A 21,718-nucleotide genomic window follows, 5' to 3' on the forward strand; every position below is an offset into this window, starting at 1 on the left:
GGCCGGAGGCGGAAGTCTGGTCTCTAAGGACTCTGGATTCTGCGCAGCTACCGCCCGAGCGGAAGCTCAAATTCCGGAAGATAAGGTCTGGGGAGGTTGGATTTCCGGCCGTGATGAGGTCCAAGGGCCTGGGAACTCCCAAGTTAGCAGGTACTCCAGCCCTAACAATTTTAGGTGAATTCCACCTGCGGCCTAGTGGCACACAGGGCTTTTGTTTTCTTTCTTTTTAAAATACCAAGGGAGGTGTTTCTGCTGCACGTGCAGACACTTACTTAAAGTGTTTGCCAGTGAAGGGTACCTTGGTTCAAAGAATTGAATTCAGGGCACTCATCTGTCAAAAAACGTCACTGTCACCAATTCAGTGCCAATAGGAGTCCCCAATCCAGGGTGCGGTCTAAGGAGAGACTTTAGGCAGGAGACCCGTTTGCAAACCTGGGAAACAGCCTCGGATGAAAATCTTAAATGCCTTCAAGAAGGCAAAGGGGAGGTGGCCTTTGATACAGAAAGTATTTGTCCTTGTTCCTGAGTTGCCTATTTTTATGCAAATGAGGAACTCAAATTTGCGCAGTGTGATTGGTCAAAACAGCACTGTTCTGATTGGCTGGAATCGCGAGTCTTGGTTGGTTGTTATGGAGCTGCTCTGATTGGTCTGCTGGGTAAGATGCAAGGACGATACAGCTGTGCAGCTCTGATTGGATGGGGCAGGCCTCCGCCCATTGGTGGAGGTAGCAGTGCGGGTACTCCCTGCTAAGGTTGGGCTCAGCCGGCAGGAGCACGGTGCGGAGGCTAGCCGCTCATGCTGTGGATTTTCCTTCAACTGCATCCTGCCTGCGAGGCCTCTGCAGAGCTGCTAGACGGGTTATGGATTTGAGTGCATTTAACCACAAGGAGTCCTTCTTGGCAGGAATATTCCTTCTCAGGGTCAACAACCCAAACCTGTTCCCTAATACCCATGCTTTGCTCCAGCCGGTTTCAAAGCTCTCTAACCTCGTGACCAGGGTGGCCGAGGGTGATCCACTAAAGTTCTGCCGGGAATCCTGGGCGGAGTGGAAGTCCAGTGGCTCGAGGCAGCTGGAGAGAGGAGGCTTTGACCGACAATTAATATTCACTTAATCTTACCACAAAGCCAACACCTCCCCCATCCTACTTTCATTATTTTTATGTCTGGTTAACTACTTTGCAGCAATATAAAAATGCTAAGATTGGAGAATCCGTTCGTCCCAGGTGTAATTCCCCTTCAGTCCCCTGGAGACCCGCAGGTTAGATAGGGCGTGTCCAGCACGTCCACATTTAGTCTTCCATCAGTAATCCTCTCAACCTCACAACCTCACAAGAAGGCCATTAGGCAAATATTATCCCTCTCTTTACAGGTAAGGTTTTGATGGACTCGGAATCCCCTGGGCTTACTAACACAGGGTTGGAAGGTAGGGCCTCTGGCACAGTATGAAAAACAAGAATATTACAGGAGATGTAGTTTTCTTTCATCTGCCATTCTCAGCAATGGCTTCCGCCTACGACGCTCTCCCCTCCAACTTAAAGGAAGATGTTAGTGATCTCAGAAATTACATCCAGACAAGGCCAGCTCCAGAGCCACAGCAAGGTCATCTTGTCACTGGGTCTTTTTTTTATGGGTGAAGAAAACTTTTTTCTAGAAGCCCTCACGGCAGGCTTTCTCTCAGTCCCATGGCCATGTTGATATCGCCTGCTCATTCCTGAAGGAATGAGACCTCAGGGCCGGCTGGGGTGGCGTGGAGGAAGACATACAGCTCTCCTGTTGTATCTTGCTCCTTTGATGGAGGGTGGGCCCTGAACACCATGGGCATTGTCTGGGAGAGGAGGAACTTGGTGGTAGGTGGGGAGAGATGGTTGTTGGGTAGGCGAATAATAGCTTTTGGGTTGCTGCGAAGAAAGTGTGTCTGCGATGGCTTTGTAAGCTACCCCAGGAAATACAGATGTCAGGCATCTGGAAAAGCATTAGGCTCCAGGCCCCGGAAGATATCCTTGAATTCCTCATTGCCGCCCCATCCCCTTGCTACCGCCCTGACCTGTATGTAGGGAAAGTCAGTTTAACCAGACTTGGCTTGCTGCTGGAACGAATGGGGGTGACCAAGCACTTCAAGGCTACCAGTTAATGCAGAGAATCAGAGCGGGAGGAGTAGCAGGCACGGTTTGCAGTTTTGGGTTGAGCTGTTTGGGATTAAGGCTAGGGTCAAACTTTTCAGTGTTCCTGACGAGGAAGCTGAGGACTGTGGGGAGGAGTGAGGTGGCAGGAGCAAAGCTGGGAACTCTGGAACCAAATAAGCTTTTACTGGGTAAGCTGAGTCCTGGGCTCTGTCAGGCTCGGCGTGTGCAGATAATTGAGGTCAAGAAGCTGCACTGGCCCTGGCCGGTGTGGCTCAGTGAGTTGGGCGTTTTCCCACCAAGTGAAAGGTCGCCAGTTTGATTCCCCATCGGGGAACGTGCCTAGGTTGTGGGTTCTGACCCCTGTTGGGTGCGGGCCAGAGGCAACTGATGGATGTTTCTTTCTCACATCGATGTTACTGTCCCTCTCTCCCTCTCTCTCCTTCTCTCTAAAAATAAATAAATAAATAAATAAAAATACTGTTTTAACAAGGAGGTGCACTGGAAAGGCAAGGAGGGCTGAGTGGGAAGAATCGACAATAAACTTTCTCTCGGGGAGGCACGTTGCACCGGCAATGCAGGTAACAGATGCATGGGGGTAGATTGTCGTGCAGTGAAAAGCATGAGAAATGAGTTAGCAATTGACAAAACGCATAATGGTATCAAGCCATAACCAATCATAGGTAAAATCTGTTCGGACAGTGATTTTTATCTTTTTAAGTCCATCTCCTACAGTTTCGATGGCAGATATCTGTTGTTTGTGAGTATATTCAGAGTGAAGAATGTTTTGTGCTAGTCAGTAGGACTGTGTGTGTTAATTTGGTCAGTGTATTGAGTGCACCCTTCTGTGTGCTGGCCTTAGGTGCAGGGGGTCTTCTGCGAGCAGGACAGCCACCCAGACATGAACCGTAGATGAGGAAGATGATAGTGGAGGTGGAAGGGGGTAGATTTGAGCTGCCCTTTATGGAGAGAGTCTGTAAGACTGTTGATGGATTAGATTTTGGGAATCAAGATGGCTTCTAGAATTTTGGCTTCAAAACTGGTTGGATGGCGTCATTCGCTGAGAATAGACAGCCAGGAAGAGAAACAAAGCTTTTGTCAGCAGAGCAAGGGGAGGAGAGGACGAAAATGAAGTGTTCTGCTCTGGGGGTTTGGTTTGAATAGCCTGTTAGACATCCACGTGGTTACGTCAAATAGGCGGTTGCACGTCCACATCCGAAGCCTGGGTCAGAGCTGGAGGAGTAATTTAGCGCTCAGCTTGTAGAGGGCGTTCACAGCCGGGGGGCCAGGAGAGGTCCAGGGATGGGGGGACTCTAAGTCAGCCCTGCCCAGGAGAGCTTTCTGCAGTGAGGGCCACGCTTTAGGTCTGTGTCGTCACCCCTCCACCTGTGCCTGCTGAGCGCTTGAACTGGGCTAGTGACAGTGAGGCACTGAATTTTAATTTGACTTCATTTAAACTATTTTAAATTTAGACAGTAGCCAGTGGCTGCCTTGTTGGACCGCTCAGGAGAGAGGAGAGTCTGGGGCCATCAACATGTGGAGACTGAGCCAGCAAAGAAGACGCGGCAGGGAAAGTCAGGGAGCTAGGAGGAAAACCAGGAGGGAACAGCATCCACGCAGACCGAGAGAGGAAAAGATCTCGGGAATGGGGGTGCGGGCAGCTGCACCCTGTGCGGCTGAATGGGGCGGGGATCTGGGGACACTTACGTCCCTGGGGAGCTAATGAAAAGCAGCAACTCTTTGGGATGTGGTTGTCAGATGGAAAGAGGCCGGGAGAGGACAGGAGATAGAGAAGAGCAGTCTCTGTAGACAATCATTTGATGTTTTCCTTTGCAGGGGAGTGGATGAATTAGATGGGAAATGGGAGAGAATTTGGAATCAAGGAAACTTGTGTTTTATCCTCACCTAGAGAGAGGAGAAGGGAGGGACGGAGAAAGAGAGACATCGATGTGAGAGAGAAACATCGATCAGCTGCCCCTCACACGTCCCCTGACTGGATACCAAACCCGAAATCTAGGCTTGTGCCCTGACCGGGAATCAAACCCGCGACCTTTCGGTTTATGGGTACGATGCTCTAACCAACTGAGCCACACCAGCCAGGAGAAGGAAACTTATTGTTTAAGATGGGAGTCACTCGCGATATTTGTTTGGCGTTACAAGTGATGGACAGAGGAACACGGTGCAAGAGAGAAAGGGAATGAGCAGAACTCATTTCTTCAACAGCTGAACAGGGTTGGGACCCAGGGCATGGGTGGAGGGGCTGGGCTTTGACATTGGGAGGGACCCTCAGTCCCGGGTACAGGGTGGAGGGCAGGGGTCTGGACGCAGGCCCTGGGATAGCTGCAGAATTGCTGGTGAACAGAGGAGGCTGTGTACGGGCTGGGACAGAGGGCGGGGTGTTGAGGAGGAAGAAGGGATGAGACAGTCCTGGAGAGCATCGGGCGCCTGCCCCAGGAGTGGCGCAGACTGCAGTGCCCACGGGCGCCTGGGCTGACAGATACGGAGAGAAACCCGTCGGTGGAATTGTACGTCTCTCCCGCCGCTGGAAAGGCAGATGACTGGCTTTACGCAGAGCTCGGTTTTTGACAGGTGGATATGTTAGAGAAGGTTTTTCTCAAGGGAGCGAGGTGTGGGAAGACAGGGGATGGAAGTGGGAGAGGGTGGGCAGAGGGAGGGTGTAGGTCAGTGGACGGGAGGCCTGAAGGAGGTGGAAAATTGCAGAGAGAAACTAGTCAGTGACTGTGGAGATGAGAGCTGAGCTCCCAGCTGGTGCTTGAAGCTGGCCTTGTGTGCTCCTGGTGGCATTTGGGGTGTGGTAGGGACGGAGGAGAAGACCACGGCCAGGCAGCTGGAGGTGCACAGGGGCAGGGGAAGGTGATGGGCGAGCAGGTGAGAGCAACCTGAAAGGGCTCCACTGGGTCCAGCTGGGCGTCTTCCGTTCGTCCCCTGTCCACTTGCTGCCGTGGGAGCTGACACTGGATGAGACCAGCAGGTTTCCCCCCCTCCAGGTCCTGGTTAGTCTGGCCCCTGGGGAGCCCCCACAGATCCTGGGGAGGGAGGGAGGCTGTGTCCCTGAAGTGAAGGTCCCTGCTCCTCATCATGGCCTTGTCTATGCATCTCCGTCCTCCTGGGTCGCCGATTCCTTCAGGCCTGGGTGGTGGCCAGTCCACTCTTCCTAGCCCCGAGTTCCCGCACGGCCCTCCTGCCTTTCCTACCCTGTCTGAGCCTCTGTAACTGGTCCCTGGAATTGACCTAACGTGAGTACGTCGCCTGTGCCCTGCCGGGGACTCTGCCCTGCCAGGGACTCTGGTACAGGGCTGTCTGACCGCAGGGAGGACACCTGCGAGCAGGCGTCTAAAAGGAGGAGAACCGGTCTGGAGGCGGTGCCAGGGGTTGGGAGGCTTCTGCCTGTGCAGGAGTGGGGACAGGTGTTCAGAAAGGACCTGGACATCCAGGGGGCATTGCAGGTCGCCGCCCCGGAGGCCTGGAGGGCACAGTGAGAGTCTGAAGGCTGGTGGGGAACGGGGGTGGGCCAGGTGGGGGGTTGGTTCGCACGTAACTGCAGAGATAAGAATCAGGATGATGACGCTTATCTGGAGGCTTTTGGGGACTGTCCCCAGTCACTTCCCTTCGGTCCCAGCACCTGTCATGCTGCACTCTGGCTGGGCCCTGGGGTGCAGGGGTGAGGCAGCCACCGTGACACCCAGGCAGTGACTCAACAATGACCTGCTGTGTGAGCTGTCACCTTTCCACAGGGCCTCCTGGAGATAGCCCCCACCCACGCCCCCGGGCTGCCTGGGCGCAGGCTGCGCCCCTTCCCACCAACCCCCTTCCTTCCCACCAGCCCCCTGCCCACTAGGCCCTCCCCACAGCCCCCTGCCCACTGGCCCCCTCCCCACCAGCGTCCAGCAGCCCTTACTCCGGTGAGGGCAGTCAGAGTGGATACAGAAGACTGAAGCTTTTCTGCGAGAGCCGGGGAGGCCACTCGGGTCATGCTGTGTTCTCCCAGGACACGGTAGGGCGGAGACGGAAGGGCATCCTCAGTTGGGGCCCCAGGGCTGCTGGCTCTGTGTCTCACCTTCAAGGTCTCAGCAAGGCTGGGGGGGCAGGGAAAGAGATCATCTTCGTCACAGGCAAGGCTGCTTCTTTCCTTGTCTGATGTACTGACGTGTTTAAGTCCCAAAATCTTGCCGCGTGCAGCCCCTTCCCAGGGCTCCTGGGATGCCAACGCTGACGGCTGAGGCCTGGCGCTCATTCCCTCAGAGCAGCCAGCGCCCTGCGCAGCGGCGCGATCGTGACCCACACTTGATACACGCAGAGATTCAAGAACAGAGAGGATTTGCTCAGGGCCATGAGGCCCGGAACTGGAGGCCGGGATTCCGAGAAGCTCCTGTCCCTGCCCCTACAGCGTGGTGACCAGCATTTGCTGTGTTCACAGCAGCTGCCAGGCCACGTTTCGGAGAAAGGAGGACAGACTTAACAATACGCACTGTGCCTGCCTTTGTGGTCATAAAACTGAAACTAAATAGCCGGAAAGCAATTTTGAAAATGTGGCTTTTTCCCATGCCAGTCAAAAATTGCTTCTCTGTGTTCTAGCTTTTTCTCCAAGTGTGTTTGAGAAGCTACCAGGTGAGATATATAGACAGACACGTGTACGTGCGTCTGTCTGCACACATATTACTCTCGTTTAAGGTAAATTTCCAGTGGCAGTGCAGGCGCCGATTTTATTCTCTCGCTGTACATCTGTTTATCTCGCCACATCTTTCCCACTGTGTACAAACCCCTCGCCCAGACCTGTAAACCGCCGGTGCCTTCTCAGTTTCCAAGTGAACAAGACGTTACAACCTACGTGATTTTAAAACCCATTCGCAGATCGTCGTGACGCGTGTCATCCCTCGTTCCACTGTTAACAAGGACCACAAAGACCGTGGCTCCTTCGGTTCTATTTTCAGTGCTAGACCTGTAAGTAGAGTAAGAAAGTTCTCCTTCTGCACTGAAACTGCCTGTCTTTCACATCTGGTGGATTAGTTTTCTTTGTGTCGGAACCCCCACCCCCCTGCCAAAGCCCCCGCCCAGCTCCTCTGTCAAGTCTGGCTTTCATGAACTTTCCCAGCCGCCTCTCAGGACCCTCCGATGAACTCACCCGCTGTTGTTATCCCCATTTTGCAGGTAAGCAGACTGAGGCGTTGCCGTGCCAGCTGCACTTTGCTGGTGCTCTGATTCGACTTCCTGCGGCTGCGCTGTGGCTCTCTGGTGGCTTCGGGGGCCTGGTGATGTCACGTAGGGAAGAAGGTGCTTAATGCGGGAGCCTGTGAAGAAGAAGGAGGTAAGACAAATGCAGCTTGTGGAGGCGCTGCTTCAAGGTCAGTGCTAATGTCTGGGAGGGTCTGTGTCCACGCCCGGCGACCACACGTCGCAGCAGCGGATGCGGAGCTCTGGCTGTGCCCTTCAGCCTGGTGTCTCCTTGGAGTCTCCCTAACTTGTTGGCCACCCTGCTCGCCTTTCGTCAACGTCACACTCTGCTCATTGCCAGTCCCCGCGCGGTCTGTCGCGGACAGGCTCGTTAGCTTACTAACACACTTTTCTGCGAGGAGTCTCAGACGATGTAGCCAAAACTGGGACGCCTTCCCCACCTCAGGACACCAGCGGGGCTTTGCCGGCATTGCGTCGGCAATTATTACTTTGCAGGCAGTTAAGGATGACTGGGAAGAGCCCGGGAAGGGCAGCGCTTTGCAGCACTCGGTTGGTGTTTACCCAGGGAACTGTGAGATTACTTGTGTTTTTAACTTAGAAACGTGGAAGAGTCTCTACATTTTCCTTTCTGAAAAGGTCCTATGAACTCCACGAAACCCTTTGTGGTCCATGTCCTCCATCAATTATGGGGCCTCACCTCCCCGAGCCTTTAACTACCGACTCTCCTCGCGTCTCCCCCTTAGCCTATAAAGCTCCCCATTAAAAATAAAAGGTCAACACAGCCTCCTCCTGCGGGTCTGGCTCAGCACAGCGCCTGCAGACGCCCAGCCAGGCCCAGCCCAGCCACACGGAAGTGCACCGCAGTCTCGGGCCACGCCTTCACCTCTGTGCCAGGGTGTTTTTCCACTCCTGGCCTGTTTTTGTGCCATCGGGCTGTGTCATGGAGCTGAAGGCTTCCGGTGAGCGCAGAGCAAAGTGACGTGTCAGATGCTGGGCAGGGGTCACCCAGCACATGGGGCCAGGCAGCCTGTTCTGGGTAGAGTTCAGGCACATGGCGGGTCCCTTCAGTGTACGGCCCTCCCAGTGCTACAGAGGTCAGGGAGGATGGACACGGGCCTTGCCCGAGGACGACCCTGTCCTGTGCGTTTTGGGCACCGCTGTACTCCGCTGACCTGAAGAGCGCCTGGCTGTCAGAGCTCGGTGGGATTGGAGCTGACTCGGCACTCCCACAAGTACAAACCAACCCTTTTTCCGGCAAAGCTTGCCAGCAAATGGGGCTCTTAGGTTTGCCCTGTTCTAGCGAGCCTTCCCTGTCAGCCACCACCCTATGGCCCTCCAGTAATCCATCTAAAGGGGCCTGACGAAGCGCCCAAGAGGCACCTTCGAGACTTAGGTCTCCTAAGGAGCACATCCCCTTGCTCCCCGGTTCCCCCTCCCCAAACCTCTGCATCAGGTGGCCCCGCCCCACCCTTCAGAAGTAATTCAACCACCTGTCACCCAGGCGAGTGCCGTTTCTGATCTCCTCTTCCACATGGCAGTGCCTCAGACCTCAGCGGAAGGAGTGAGCATGCTGTTTTTGGGGTGGGGGGGCTCCAGAGGGGAATGGGCTCGAGTCTCATGGACGAGTTTGGAGGAGATGCTCCCCAGAGTCGTTCGGTTACCCACCCCAGTGACCTCCGTGCCACCCAGGTCACCAGCATGCACGGCGACAAGAAGCACCAGTTCCCGCAGACCCGATCGGATCCTGTCTCCACAGGATGATGCTTCTCACAGGGTTCTGGGCCATGTCGTCCAAGGACGAGAGGTCGCTGCCTCTCTGATGCCTGGAGGGAATGGCACCAACTCAGTTAGAGTTTGTTGATTCTGGGTCTCTTCCTTCCGGGATTGAGATAGAAGGGGGTCATATTTCCAGCTGAAAGTCTGCCAAACAGAAATGCCTAAAATTTGTGTTTTACTGCTGCTGATTCATGTCCCTCTTCTCCATTCCCCTTTATTGCCCTGGAGGGTTTTGTCCAGACCCACGCTGAGGCGAGGTGTTTGCATCCTCCTTCATTCTGCCCGCAGCCTGGCTCCCCTGCCTGTCTAGGGGCCCGCCTCTCTCACGTAGAGTGATGACCCTGACAGTGTGTGTGCAGATGGGGACACTGTCTCGGGGGTCCCGGGACCCCCGTACTGTACTATTCAGCCACCACGTCCCGAGGGATTCCCAGCTTTGGGGGGCCTTCACCGGCCCGAGGGCCAGAGAGCTCTGTTCTTCCAGACGCACAGGACACAGACGCTGGGCAGCCAGAACTGGACCCCCCACACCGTCTCTGGGACCCAGCGCCCCAACTCAGCCCCAGGCTGGTGGTCTGTCAGTCCACCTGCATGCGGAACCGGTCATGACCAGTTCCCACCCCCTCTTCCTCCCCAAAGTCACTGCCCCTAAAAAGACTTCCCGCGCTCGCTGCCTCACCGTCCTTTGCTCGTTCCCGGGCCCCAATTCACTGGAATCTGGCCCCTGCCGTAGTCACTCTCACCCGCACCCTGGGCTTTCAAGTCCAGAGAGCATTGCCCTTCTTGGTCTGTCTGGTCTCCTCTCGGGCAGTTGAAATGTTTTTTCTTCCTTCGACTTTCATTTCTACACTTTCTTCTGATTCTCTTTGCATCACTATTGTTCTGTCTCAACATTCTTGGGTCTTTCTCATCTGATTCCCTTAAAATGAAAGAAAACCCTTTCCTTTATAAAATATATTAAGAAAAGTAGTAGAAATAAAGTGGACACTTGGGTATCTACCAGCTAGGTTTTGCCCTTCTTTTCTATTTTTTGTCATTTCTTTCCCTCTAAGACACTGAACCCACGTTTTACCTGCTCTGGGTTTTTGTGTTTCTGAGGATTCTTAACCTAGGGATCTTTCCCTCCTACTTTCTGTGACAGACTGAGGGGTCACCATGAAACTCGTTCTCTTCTTTCTGGTCACGTGTTCACTCCGCTGGAGACAGCAGGTCGCATCCCGCTGTGCAGCAAGCTCTGACTTTGTGGGTACGTTCCTGCCAACGGGATGCAGCTAGAAGGGGGAGCGCAGCTCTGGCTTTACCCTTTGAAGGAAGACGGCTCGCCCTGGACGGCTGTCTTCTCTGTGGGCCCGTCGGCGCCCAGCATAACCGTGAGCACGAGGAAGGTGCCTGTGGACGGGTGGAGCCCAGGACTGGTGGAGTCCGGGCCCTGAGTGACGTCGTGGAATCGAGTGCCCTGCGGGTCTTGGCCCACCCCCACTGTGAGAGGAAGAGGGGTGCGTCGTCTTTCCGGCACTGCTTCCTGGGTCTCTTTAGTAGAGCGGTTTAGCCTTTGTCACAAGAAACGGGTGCCTGCAAGTGAGGGACTCCTAAGGAAATCTTAGAGCGCATGGCCTTCCCTACTCACTCAGGCAGCGGCAGGGAGGGGCAGATGTTGCGGCCTGGGGTGGGTCATTGGTGCAATGCCCTTGCAACACGGTGGGTAGAAATTTCAGCAAACCGACCTGGAAGGCTGGCCATGTCCCCTCCATGGCTGAATGTGAGAGGAAGCACGTGGAAAGAACCAGAACATAAATGCATAATGGTTGTTCCTTGCTGAATTTAGCAACGTTTTTTAAATAAGAAATGAGCTCATATAAGAAATGACAGATTTACAAGGGGAAGGAAATAGAGTGTGAGGAAAACTGGGGCCCTGTGGGGTTGGAAAATCCAGCTATTTCTATAGCCTGAACAGGCAAGGAGAAGGCTGTTTTTCAGAGGCTTTCTGGAAGGCTGGCCTCCTGTTGAGATTCTTCAGCCAAACAGCGAGTTCAAGCTTTGCAGCAAAGATGAGGTTAGGGTGTCGACTGCACTATTTAAGATCACCTCCAAGTAGCCACCATTGGAACCTGGGAGAGAGGAAAGAGGAGAGCGTAGAACCTGGAAAGTCAGCGTGTCTCAGAGCTGGTCCCAGAGAGGAACTCTGGGCCTGGTCCCCGGTCCTCGTGACAGACCAGAGAGGAACAGCAGGGAGGCTACCTGAGCGTGTGAGAAAATTGTGGTGCTAAAGAAACCATAAATCTGACCCATGAAAGCCCACCATTGTCCTCGGGTGGCTTCCAGGAAAGCATGCTCGCCAGCAACTCCTTCAGTCCTGAGTCTGGAGAGCAGTGGACGAGGAAGGGCCCCCAGGAGAACAGGCCGGGTGCCTTGGGCTTCAGGGATTCTTCCAGGGCCAGGGCGGGTGTTCCTGTCTAGGGAGAGAGAACTGCTCCTGCTGTATCCCCCTGTGCCATTCTCTCCCCTCCAGGAGGACCTGGGACGCAGCGGCCTGGATTGAAGCGCCAAACCCTCCCACGACTCACCGTGGACCCCGACATACCCATATACCCCCTGGTGCCCCTGCTGCCGCCTCCACCCACAGAGCCCACCTGACCTTTCCCGGCAGGGCCCGTGACGGCTCCATGAGGCAACGCTTGAGCAGCACAGAGAGGGCGCCCCGTGCCTCAGTTCCCGGACTGCCTGGGGCTCAGCCTCGCAGGGGGCTCTGGGCTGCACAGGAACAGTGTTCGGACAGGCGAAGGCAGGAGAGACTGGAAGGCACTGAGCTTGGACTCCAGAGCTCTGGAGCCAGGCTCGCTCTCTTGTCTCGGCTCTGCCCTGCGCTCTGCTTTGGCCAGTGGCTTAACCTCGTTAGGTCTTAATTTCGCCAACCATCAGGTGGGACTAATGGAAGGAAGTCTCTCGTGACGTTATTGTGAGGCACGCGTGAGACTCAGTGATGAAGTCCCGTAGGCCTGGCTTGCAGAGCGAGCCCTGGAAGCCTGGCACTTGGGTGTGCCACCATGTGACACGGGCCGGCGAGCGTGAGTGGGAAAGGTGAGCCAGGTTCACTTGGGAGAGTCACCAAGTGTAAAGAACACCGTGTACAGGGCTGTAAACAGAGCCTGAGCGAAGCGAGCAGGAGCCGGAGTGGGGAAGGCGCTGCGTGTCGGGAGTGAGGCGGAAGGAAACCACCCCGACTTTGGCAGCCGCATCGGAAAGCCTGGAGGTGCTGTGCGCCGCCAACCTGTCTGCACAGCCCACAGCAACGCCCTAAATGCCACGGGAGCAGGTCTGGGATAGGAGGGCGCAGTTTGAACAAATCTCAGCCCGTTCTCTACCGGTTTGCCTTTGAGGGTCCCCTCCAGTTTGGGGTCGGTTCCTGTCTTTTTTCCTTCCTCGTCAGTCAAGAATCTGTTTTATCACCAGTTCTTTGTCGAGTACCTTGGAATATAGTGATGAGGGCAGATGGGTTTCCTGCCCCCACAGAGCTTCAGACTGACCAGCAGATTCGGACACTTAAACCAGCATCCGCAATACTCCGTGAGAGCTTAGGGACCAGGGAAGCTTCCTGGAGGAGGTCACATTTCCTGGGAAACTTGAAACATAGCTGAGTAGGCATCAGCTAGGCCGGCTGCGGAGAGTGGGAGTTTTTCCCGCAGAATAGGCAAATGCGAGGGAGGGAGAGGGAGGGAGAGAGGACCCAGAGCCTGGGCGGTTAAAGTAGTGCAGGAAAGTCGAGTTGGCAGCCCAAAATGGCCAGAGAGCAGGCTACGGGGCACGGTCTTTTTGCGCTGGGAAAGGATTTGGACTTTATCCTCAGAGCACTGGGCAGCCATACTAGTGTTCAAACAGAGGACTCTGACTATAACTCAGACAACAGAAGGAGCAGGGCACAGCCCAGCTCCTGACTTTGTAAATAAAGTTTTATTGGGACACAGCGAGACCCATTCACTTTCCTGTTGTCTCCAGCTGCTTCCAGGCCTTAAGTGCAGAGGCGGGTAACTGACCAGCCAGCCCACAAGGGCTTTCTCTCTGGCCCGTGGGTGCACGTTGGCTGACCCCAGGGAGACTGTTGCAGTGAGCTGGGGTGAGATAGCGGTGCCAAGTGTGGAGCTTGGGCCCCATCCCAAAGCCTCTGAAGAAATCATGACCCACATGTCAGCTGAGATCCTGAGTTTTGTTTTTATCTGGATAAGATTGTTTTCAGGCCCCATTACCCAACTCAGACAAAGTTCAGTGCATCGTGAGAGCGCTGCCAGTTTCCCAGACACCCTGGATCTGGGCGTCGCCCGGCCCTGCTCTGGCCCACGGGCTCGGTTTCTGGACCGTCTCGTGGTTCTGGCCATGCTGTCTCATCTGCTCGCAGTGGGACTGGGCTGCCTGAGTTCACCACCCCCCCACCCCTGTCCCCTCACCCTGTGTGCGTGTTTTCAGGAGGGGTTGGGTAGTGGGTGGCTTCCTGTAGATTTGGAAGACGGGAGGGGAGTTGAAGTACAAATAACGTAGAGAGTTACACATTCAACAAAGTGTGTAGGTGTGCTGGGCAGGTGCTTGGCCTTCTGGTTTCTCTCTGTCCTCTTCCCCACCTCCACCTCCTTCCATACCCCCAGGTGAGCTACTCATGTAGAAGAGTCTTTCATTATCCTCTGTCTTGCTAACCCAAGATCTTAAGCACACCGTCTACTCATAACGACTCAAGGTGTGGTCCTCTGGGAAGAATTCTGGGACCAGCTGTTGAGAGGGTTGGTTCCACTTCACTGTGGGAGCAAGGTGTGTTGGAACTGGGGGAGGCTCCTGTGGATAGCTTTCGATCAGACAAGGCGTCATCTGATTCATCCAGCGGGAGTGTCCAGGAAAGGACCTAGTCCAAAGGCATGGGGAGGGGTTTGGGGAGGGGTGATAAAGGGAAACCAAGGTCACTCCCACAGGAGTGTGTGACTGGGGGTAAGTGGGAGGTCGTAAAAGAGAGGAGGCCAGGGGTGTAGCATAAGGAAGATCGGCCAGAACTTGACTCCTTGTGAAAGGGGATTGTGTCCTCACTGCTTCCGTAGACATGCCCTGTAATGCAGGGCTGGGCACACAGCGGGGACGCGAGCCGTGTGCGCTACGATGAACCCGCAGCCTCGCGTTGTTCCTCAAATCTTCCCTGTGTGGGCCGGGGGTGTGGCTGCTCTCACAGGTGCCCCTCTACTGGGCCCAAGCAAATCAAGCCACATCGCTGTTCTCTAAACAGCCTTGGTAGAAAGGCCCTGGGAAGTGTACTTGACATGTTCTTCCTTCAAAAGGCCCTAAACTAGGTCCCAGTGTCTTTGCATCACAACCCCAATCGTGCAACTGGGGCACCACCACCGTTGGGCACAGGGTGCCCACTGTAGCTGAAGGACGGTAGCAGGTGCCACCCTATGTTCTCTCGGGTCCGCCTCGCCATGGCCCTAGCATCATACTCATTTCGCAGACAAGAAGGACGGCTCAAGGAGCTTCTCTCTGCTCTACCGTGATAAGGGGCAGGTTGGCTTCGAGACTCTTGGTCTCGGCAGCGCCAGCCTTGGCCGCCCACACCTGGCTGCCCTGCCGCCAGTCTCCACCCTTGGGCCTCAGACCCTTGAGCTCCCCCGTCCCTCCCACACAGCCTGCAGTGTTTAGTTCAGCACAACTTGCTTCTCGCAGTTCCCACCTCCTGTAGAGGCCAAGGCTTCTCTGCTCCTGTAAATGCACATTGGGTTCTGAGTATTCCCGTGCCTGGGGGCACACCACGCCCCTCCGTGCTCCCGGGTCTGGCACATCCCTCCCCGTCCACCTGGGCTCCAGAACCAGAGGCCATTTCTGACTGTTCTTTGCTGGGAGCTCTCATAGCCTCCTGGGTTTGGGTTCTCCTGCTAGGAGATGGAGGTGGTATTTGTTCACTTGGCAAAGAAGTCAAGTACTCAGTTTTTGTTTAATCCTCACCCAAGGATATGTTCATTGATTTGGGGGGACGGAGAGAAAGAGAGAGAGAGAGAGATCGATGTGAGAGAGAAACGTCAATCAGTTGCCTCCTGTGTGTGCCCTGACCAGGGATTGAACCTGAAACCCTTTGGTTTATGGGGCAACATGCCAACCAATGGAGCCACCCAGCCAGGGCTCAAGCGCTACGTTTTTGACAAAGTAACAAAACATCCTACTTAAGATCTTTATTTATTTATTTTCAACATACAAGTCCATTGAAAATGATAGAAGTTCTGTGAGAACTAAGAAATCCACAGCCGTAGTTAAATAATAGAAAAGAATTAGAGAAAAGATCTATAGTACCCACGTTTTGCTTAATTCCCTGTGGAGAGCACCTACCTCTTCAGGTTGGAAGTGAGAATTCCAGAGCCCGGGGGACACACCCTGTAGCACCCAGGCGGGGTGGGCTGCTGTCTCCCCACCCCGTCCTTGGCGAGAAGACACTCCCCTGCCAGGCTCCCCACTCACACCTGGCGCAGGGGGCACCCCTGGGAGGGCAGAGTGGAATCGAGTCCTCACCTCCTCCACCAGCTGGACACCTCGAGGACGGGACTGCTTCATTGCCTGCCCGAATCCAGCACCAGTCGGCCTTTAACCCACATCGGCTCATCAATCGAGTGAGCAAGATCGAGCCTCAGGAGCCTGTGGTCTGCACTCTTACTGCTGCTAGGCCACTGCTGCTAGGCCACTGCTGCTAGGCCACTGCTGCGAGGGATGCTCCTTGGGACCCTGGGCTCAGCGCTGTCCTGAGCTCTCGGCTCTCCGGCGTCGAGTTCTCCTGTTGCTCTGTTTGGTGAGCATTGTCCCCTGGGAACTTTAAAAATTGTGAAATTTTGCGACCACGTTACAGGTAAAGGAACTGAGGCCCAGAGAAGTTAAGTAACATACTCAAAGTCACACAGCCAGTAAGACATGTAGAAAAATGTTCGTGTTTCAGTAGGAACTCCACGTTGCCCAGAGGACACCGTCCAGGTCCCCTGGCTCCTGCCTTTCACAGTCTTCGAGCCACTTACCTCCTCTGGATTATCTGATTGTTACCTCCCTCCGTCTTTATCTGCCTGTCACCTCTCACCAGCTGCATCTGGCTGTCACCTCTCACTGTCTTGGAGGCACTGTACAACTCAATGTCAATGTGTCTTTTTCAGATTCTCTTTTGAACAGGTTGTAACATCTGCCTGCTTCTCTTATTGAAAGAGTTAATAAAATCTTTGACTTTCTTTTCTTCTCTGTCTGTATCAGAGTCATGATTTTAGCTTTTCCTGAAAAGTGTCTTTTAGCAGAGATAGAACTGAAGCCAACGCCCAGGCCCCTCTCTGCAATGCAGAGCTCTGGCACTGAGGGGCGCTCTCCTGGGGGCTTGCTTTCCAAAGGCGGAGTTCTGAGTTCCACCTCAAGAAACTCTGCTTCAGTAGGGGTTTGTTTTGTCTTGTTTTTATCAAGACTCCAGTTACTCTGTAGCGGGTGGTCTGAAAAGCGCTCCTCTGTGATACTATGTCTTTAGTAGGAGAAGGAAAATACTTGTAGAAAGCAAGTTATAAACTAAGTTTCAAAGAAGGAGAGAAGAGGACCGGAGACATTCTGTCCACAGGGATCTGTGACTTGTACGAAGAACGGGACATCCAATCTGGGCCTTAAACTAGGGGAGCTTTCACCTGGGAACGTGTGAAGAACGGACAGCCTGTGCTTGGGAAGCAGCGTGAGCAACAGCAAGGAGGCGGGGGCACTTCTGGTGGATGGCTCCTCGCTGCATTGGCCAGAGGGAGCAAAGAACGTGGGAGAGAGGGAGCGGAAAGACCGGAGAGGTCGGGCTGGGCTAGGAGGCCGGATCCAGCTCCGCAGGGGTGGATGGGCAGTGAGGAGCGCAGCCAGCTCTGCCTGCAGGCGGAAGGGTGAGAAGGTTCCAGGAGGGCAGAAGGCCCCTCCAAAGCGTGGGGCTTTGGAGAGCAGTGTGTGGAGGAGCGGGAGGGAGACGTGAGAGATCACCAGGGTTTGAAGCCCCTTCTGCGATTACTGAGTGCTTACCGGGGGCTAGTTGGGTGTGAGACGGGGCACTGAGTGCAGGGAAGAGCTGGGAGGGAATTGTTACCCTGGTAGACTGTGTGTGGAGACCGGAGGAGGGAAGGGGATGGGGACATCAGAGGTGGAAGAAGGGGTGTGGGCCTGAACTTGGTGAGTGAAGGGGAGGGGAGAGGAGGTCAGTGCACAAAAGCTCTTCAGGGAGAAGGAGGGTGGATTTTGGTTTCTGCTTGCATACAGAGGGCGACACCCAGGGGAGGCGTCTGGGAAAACGGGGGTTTCTGGGTGAAGTGGCTAGCGGCGTGGTGGCTCCGTGAACGGAGGGAGAAGAGGATGGAGGTGATACGTTGTACTCAGTTGTACTCGAAGGACCTGGGAACACACGCTAGAATATTCAGGATGTAGTTCTGGAGCTTGAGAGAGAGACAGCTTTAGACGAATGCAGTGTAGGTGGAATTGGCGTCAGCTGCACCTCCGTGGCCCAGAGAGGCAGGGAGGTCAGAGGTAAGCCCAGGCTGAGGTATGGCCCAATCGGGGTGAGGCCACCACCTGCGGTGCTGGAGCACAGGCTAATTGCAAAAGCAGAAAATCCCCTGGGCCATCAGGACAGGGAACTCTCCCGACTTGGAGGTGAAAAGATCAGGGGCTCTAAGAACCCAGAGCTCAGGGAGGAACTAGAGCAAAGGATGTGCATCAAGGGGAGGGTCGTGCCCAGGGCCGCGGCGTGGGGGCAGCACTGCGTCGGTTTGGGAGAACCTGCGCAGGTCAGCAGGGAGACTCCGGGAACCTCAGCAGCAGCAGACGCTGGCTCAGCGCCCCCGCAGGGGCGAGAGGGAGGCCCGCGGAGCTGGGGGAGGCCTGCCGGCGACTCCTCAGGAACCCTGTACTCTCAGGTCAAGTTGGGAAAAAGTATGAAACTCTTGGAATTAAGTTTTTCTGTGGGAACTAGTAGAAGGAATGGATTCTGGGTCCGGGGGGATGAAGCAATAGCAGGAATGTTGGTGAGCTAACTGTATTTTTATATTGATTTCCAAATTCGAAGACGAGTTTTTGCTGTCACTACACACCAAAGGAGGGCAGGTCTACAGAAAACCATGTACACTGTTCGGGAGACATGTGGTTCTGAACTTCAGCTCTACAGCGGCCCTTCTTTGCCCCCAGGGGGATGTTTCAAGACCCCCCAGTGGATGCCTGAAGCCACAGATAGTGCCGAACCCTATAAATACCATGTTTTTTCCCATACGTACACACCTATGATAGAATGTAATTCATAAATTCGGGACAGTAAGAGATTAACCACAATAAATAATAATAAAATAGACCAGTCATAACGACATACTGTAATAAAGGTTACGGGAAGGTGATCCCTCTCTCCAAATATTTGACTCTCCTGGACCTGCCCGACCTCCTTCTCCTGACGACGCCAGACGACGCGGTGCCGCCCTGACGTGAGCTGAACAAGACAGGACTAGGCAGCGTAAGGGACACTTGGACGCAGGCTCGGTGACACCTCCAAGGTGGATCTGCTCCCCGAGACCAAGTGACTAGTGGGTGGGGAGGGTGTCCCCCACAGGGACGCCAGAAAAAGGGACGATTCTGCCCCGGGAGGGACGCGGAGCGCATGTCTCGAGATTTCACCAGGCCACTCGGAGTGACAGGCGACTGATGACTTCTAAGTTGTTGATTTCTGGAACTTTCCTTCTAATAATTGTGGACCGTGGCGACGGCAGGTGACTAAAACCGAGGAAAGTGAGCCCGTGGATACGGGGAACAATCGATCGCACAGGTTTATTTGTCCCCCTTGCAGATCAGTGTGTCCGATGTTGACTCCAGGCAGCTGGTGTTTGTAGCTGTTGGTTATAGCTACTTAGTCTCCGATGATTTCTTGTGCCACTGTCAGTCGGAATCTGTGCGATTCTGTCCGACGTTCCCGCAGCGCTCTTACAATTTGCATTCTTTGTTGAAAGAATTAATAGTCCGGATTAAGAGGAAGTGAGTGAAGCTGAGTTCCGTTCAGCTCTCCGTTGCTGCATCGGGGGACCTCGCTCCCTTCCTCCACTGGTGGAATCCTGTGTGCGCGGCCGGCAAAGGCCCAAGGCCGGCGCTTTTACCGAGCCCTGGGGCGCAGCCCTCTGTGCCGAAGGCCAAGCAGCTCATTAACTCGCCTGGTTTAGGTAACAGCTCAGGATGAAAATGAGGGGGAAATCATTGTTTCGCCCCTTTCTGCCCTAGAAAGTAGGTTATCAGGTGAGACCCTCCTGGCTGTAGAACCTTGGACTCCTAACCGAGTTCCCCAACAAGCCAGGAAGGGGAGGAAGGTGTGGGGAGAGCACATGCAAGCCTTGCCGGGAGCAGCACAAGGGGCAGAGGCATGCGAGACAGGAACCTTGTCCCGAGGGACTGAAAGTCCACCATGGTGGGGGACGGGGCTCCCAGGACACGGCTGGGGGACTCTCCGCTGTGCCTGTCTCTGAGGGACCGTAATGTTGCCTCTTCTCCTGGTGACGGGCTTGGATAATTAGCATGTGGTCTCATTTATTTCTAAGTTCAGAAAATATTGACTCTTTTCTAACCAGTGGCAGTGAGAGGTCCATTAGAAAGGGCAGGAACAGGACTGCACCCAGAAGGATGGTGGGAGGCGGGGTCGGCTGTGACTCTGAGTGTGTGGGGGACAGGTCGCCTCGGGGAGCAGTGGACAGCCACTGTGTCACCGGGCTGTGTCACCGGCACGCGGGGGTCGGCCAGCGGGCCCAGACTCCGAGGGCCTGGGCGCCTGTCTCTGAGTGGTCAAAGGACATGCCAGTCTCCCGTCTCCATCAAAACAAATCACTGCTATGCTAAAAAGCTCTGACATTTTATTTTAATTATTTGTATACAGATATATATATATATATATATATATATATATATATAGTGGGTGAAATTCTGGATTTGCATTTGATTGGGGGAAGACTTCATAGATTAAGTTAAATTTTCTTATTCTGATGGTCTTTTCGTTGTTGATATTATAGTTTTTAATGTTATACATATAGAGCATTAATAGTTAAAATTTTTCTTACCCCACAATCCATTTCTCCCTAGTTTTTTTTGACTATTAAATGTTATGTTAGCATTTTGAGATACTTCTGCAAATTATTATGGAATATATTTATTTGTTGAAAGACATTTAATTGTAAGTCTTTCCCAAATTATTTTTTACCTGGTATTTTCTACAAGGAAAATTTTAACATCTTAGAGTAAAACCATATGTTTCCTTGTGGAAAATAACTCCCCACTAGATGATGTTTTAAAAATTAAAACTAGATTTTCTTCTTTTTAAAAATTACAGAACCTTCTTAGTATATTTCAAAATGTAACCAAAGTATTTTGAAAAGAGATGGCAATGGTGATTTTTCAAAGCTCTTACCTACGGGAGGGCACAAATGTTTTGTTTTTCCTAAAACGCAAAGAATACAGGCCTTAAGTGGGAGCTGTGAGGGCAGCAGGCGTATTTTCAGAACAAACAGCTCTTAACAGTTGCTCCCCAGCCTCCGGCTTCCCTGACAGCATCTGGACCAGGCACTTCAGTGAGGGGGGTGGGGCTCACGGGGTAGGTGAGTGGGCAGGTTGTGGGGACCACATCGGGGGAGCTACTTGATTGGGACACAGAAGGGACATGATATGTTTGCCTGTGAAAAATGGACATGAAAAGTTACTCCTGGTTTTTCTTTTTAGTTGTTTTTAGGGTAGTTCATATGCCCATGTGAACCTTCACTTTTATGCATTACTTTTGTTAAAAAAACTTATATTTTAATAATTTACATCAATTATAATTTACATTAATTTATAATAATTTATATTAATTGTAAGCTGTTTATAATTTATAATAAACTATAGGAAAAAATTACAGAACATGAGATGAGCAAGAACACCAAAGACAGGATCTCACCTGCTCAGAAATAACCACTGTCGCCGCCCTGGACTAATTTCTCCTTGAAAGTTTCTGAAAAACAAGTGATAGGACTTTTCAATGCTCGAAAACCTTACAAAGATGATCAATACACTGAGACCAATAATAAAGAAGAAGGTTGTGTCGGGGGTTATTCAGTTTTGACTAAATCAGCCGTTCTTATCAAAACGTTTGCGGTTGTCTTGATGATCTGCGCTCACGGGGACCGGTGGGGAACGGAGGCAGTTTTCTAGAATACTTTCGCTTCAGTCATTTTGCTTTAGCCAGAAGCCGCACTTGTTCTCAGTTTTCCAAACGACTGTCTCTGTTTAGAAGTTTAGGAATTTGTGGAAACAAATTTATCAGAAGAATTTGTCTCTAAAGAATTTTTGTGTTTTTTCTCGGCTTAAGTGTGCGTGAATCATTTCATTTTTCTGGGACCTGCTCCTTTGACCTGTTTTCATGAACAAAACGTACAAAGAGTGCAACTCCCTTTGTGCCTCACGTCTGAAAGGCAGGTCGGGTGGGGCAGTAAACGCAGCGTCTGGAGGAGCTGTCCTTGGAAAGGGGGGGGTTGGCAAAAAGAAAGTTAGGAGTAATGAGAGATTTAAAATGTGAGCAATGAAATGGATATTTTATTACTTTTTAAGATGTTTGTTCATTTGTTTTTAGAGA

At 53.2% G+C, this 21,718-nt stretch overlaps 1 protein-coding gene across 3 annotated transcripts in view; it reads left to right on the top strand.

Moving 5' to 3' along the window:
* Nucleotides 1-23: 23 nt before the first annotated feature.
* TLCD4 (TLC domain containing 4) overlaps nucleotides 24-21,718 on the top strand; it is a 59,252-nt gene continuing 37,557 nt past the window's right edge. Inside the window, exons 1-3 of one of the 3 annotated variants that reach the window (XM_045203372.3) lie at nucleotides 40-150; nucleotides 6,994-7,083; nucleotides 7,291-7,447. The gene's annotated coding sequence lies outside the window, so the exon portion shown is untranslated. Of the gene's footprint in view, nucleotides 151-6,993; nucleotides 7,084-7,290; nucleotides 7,448-21,718 lie in introns of all 3 variants that reach the window. The other 2 variants (XM_045203371.3, XM_024570094.4) reach the window with 2 other exon arrangements.

The sequence above is a fragment of the Desmodus rotundus genome, chromosome 12 (assembly GCF_022682495.2).
Source record: "Desmodus rotundus isolate HL8 chromosome 12, HLdesRot8A.1, whole genome shotgun sequence".
NCBI classification, from domain to species: Eukaryota; Metazoa; Chordata; class Mammalia; order Chiroptera; family Phyllostomidae; genus Desmodus; species Desmodus rotundus.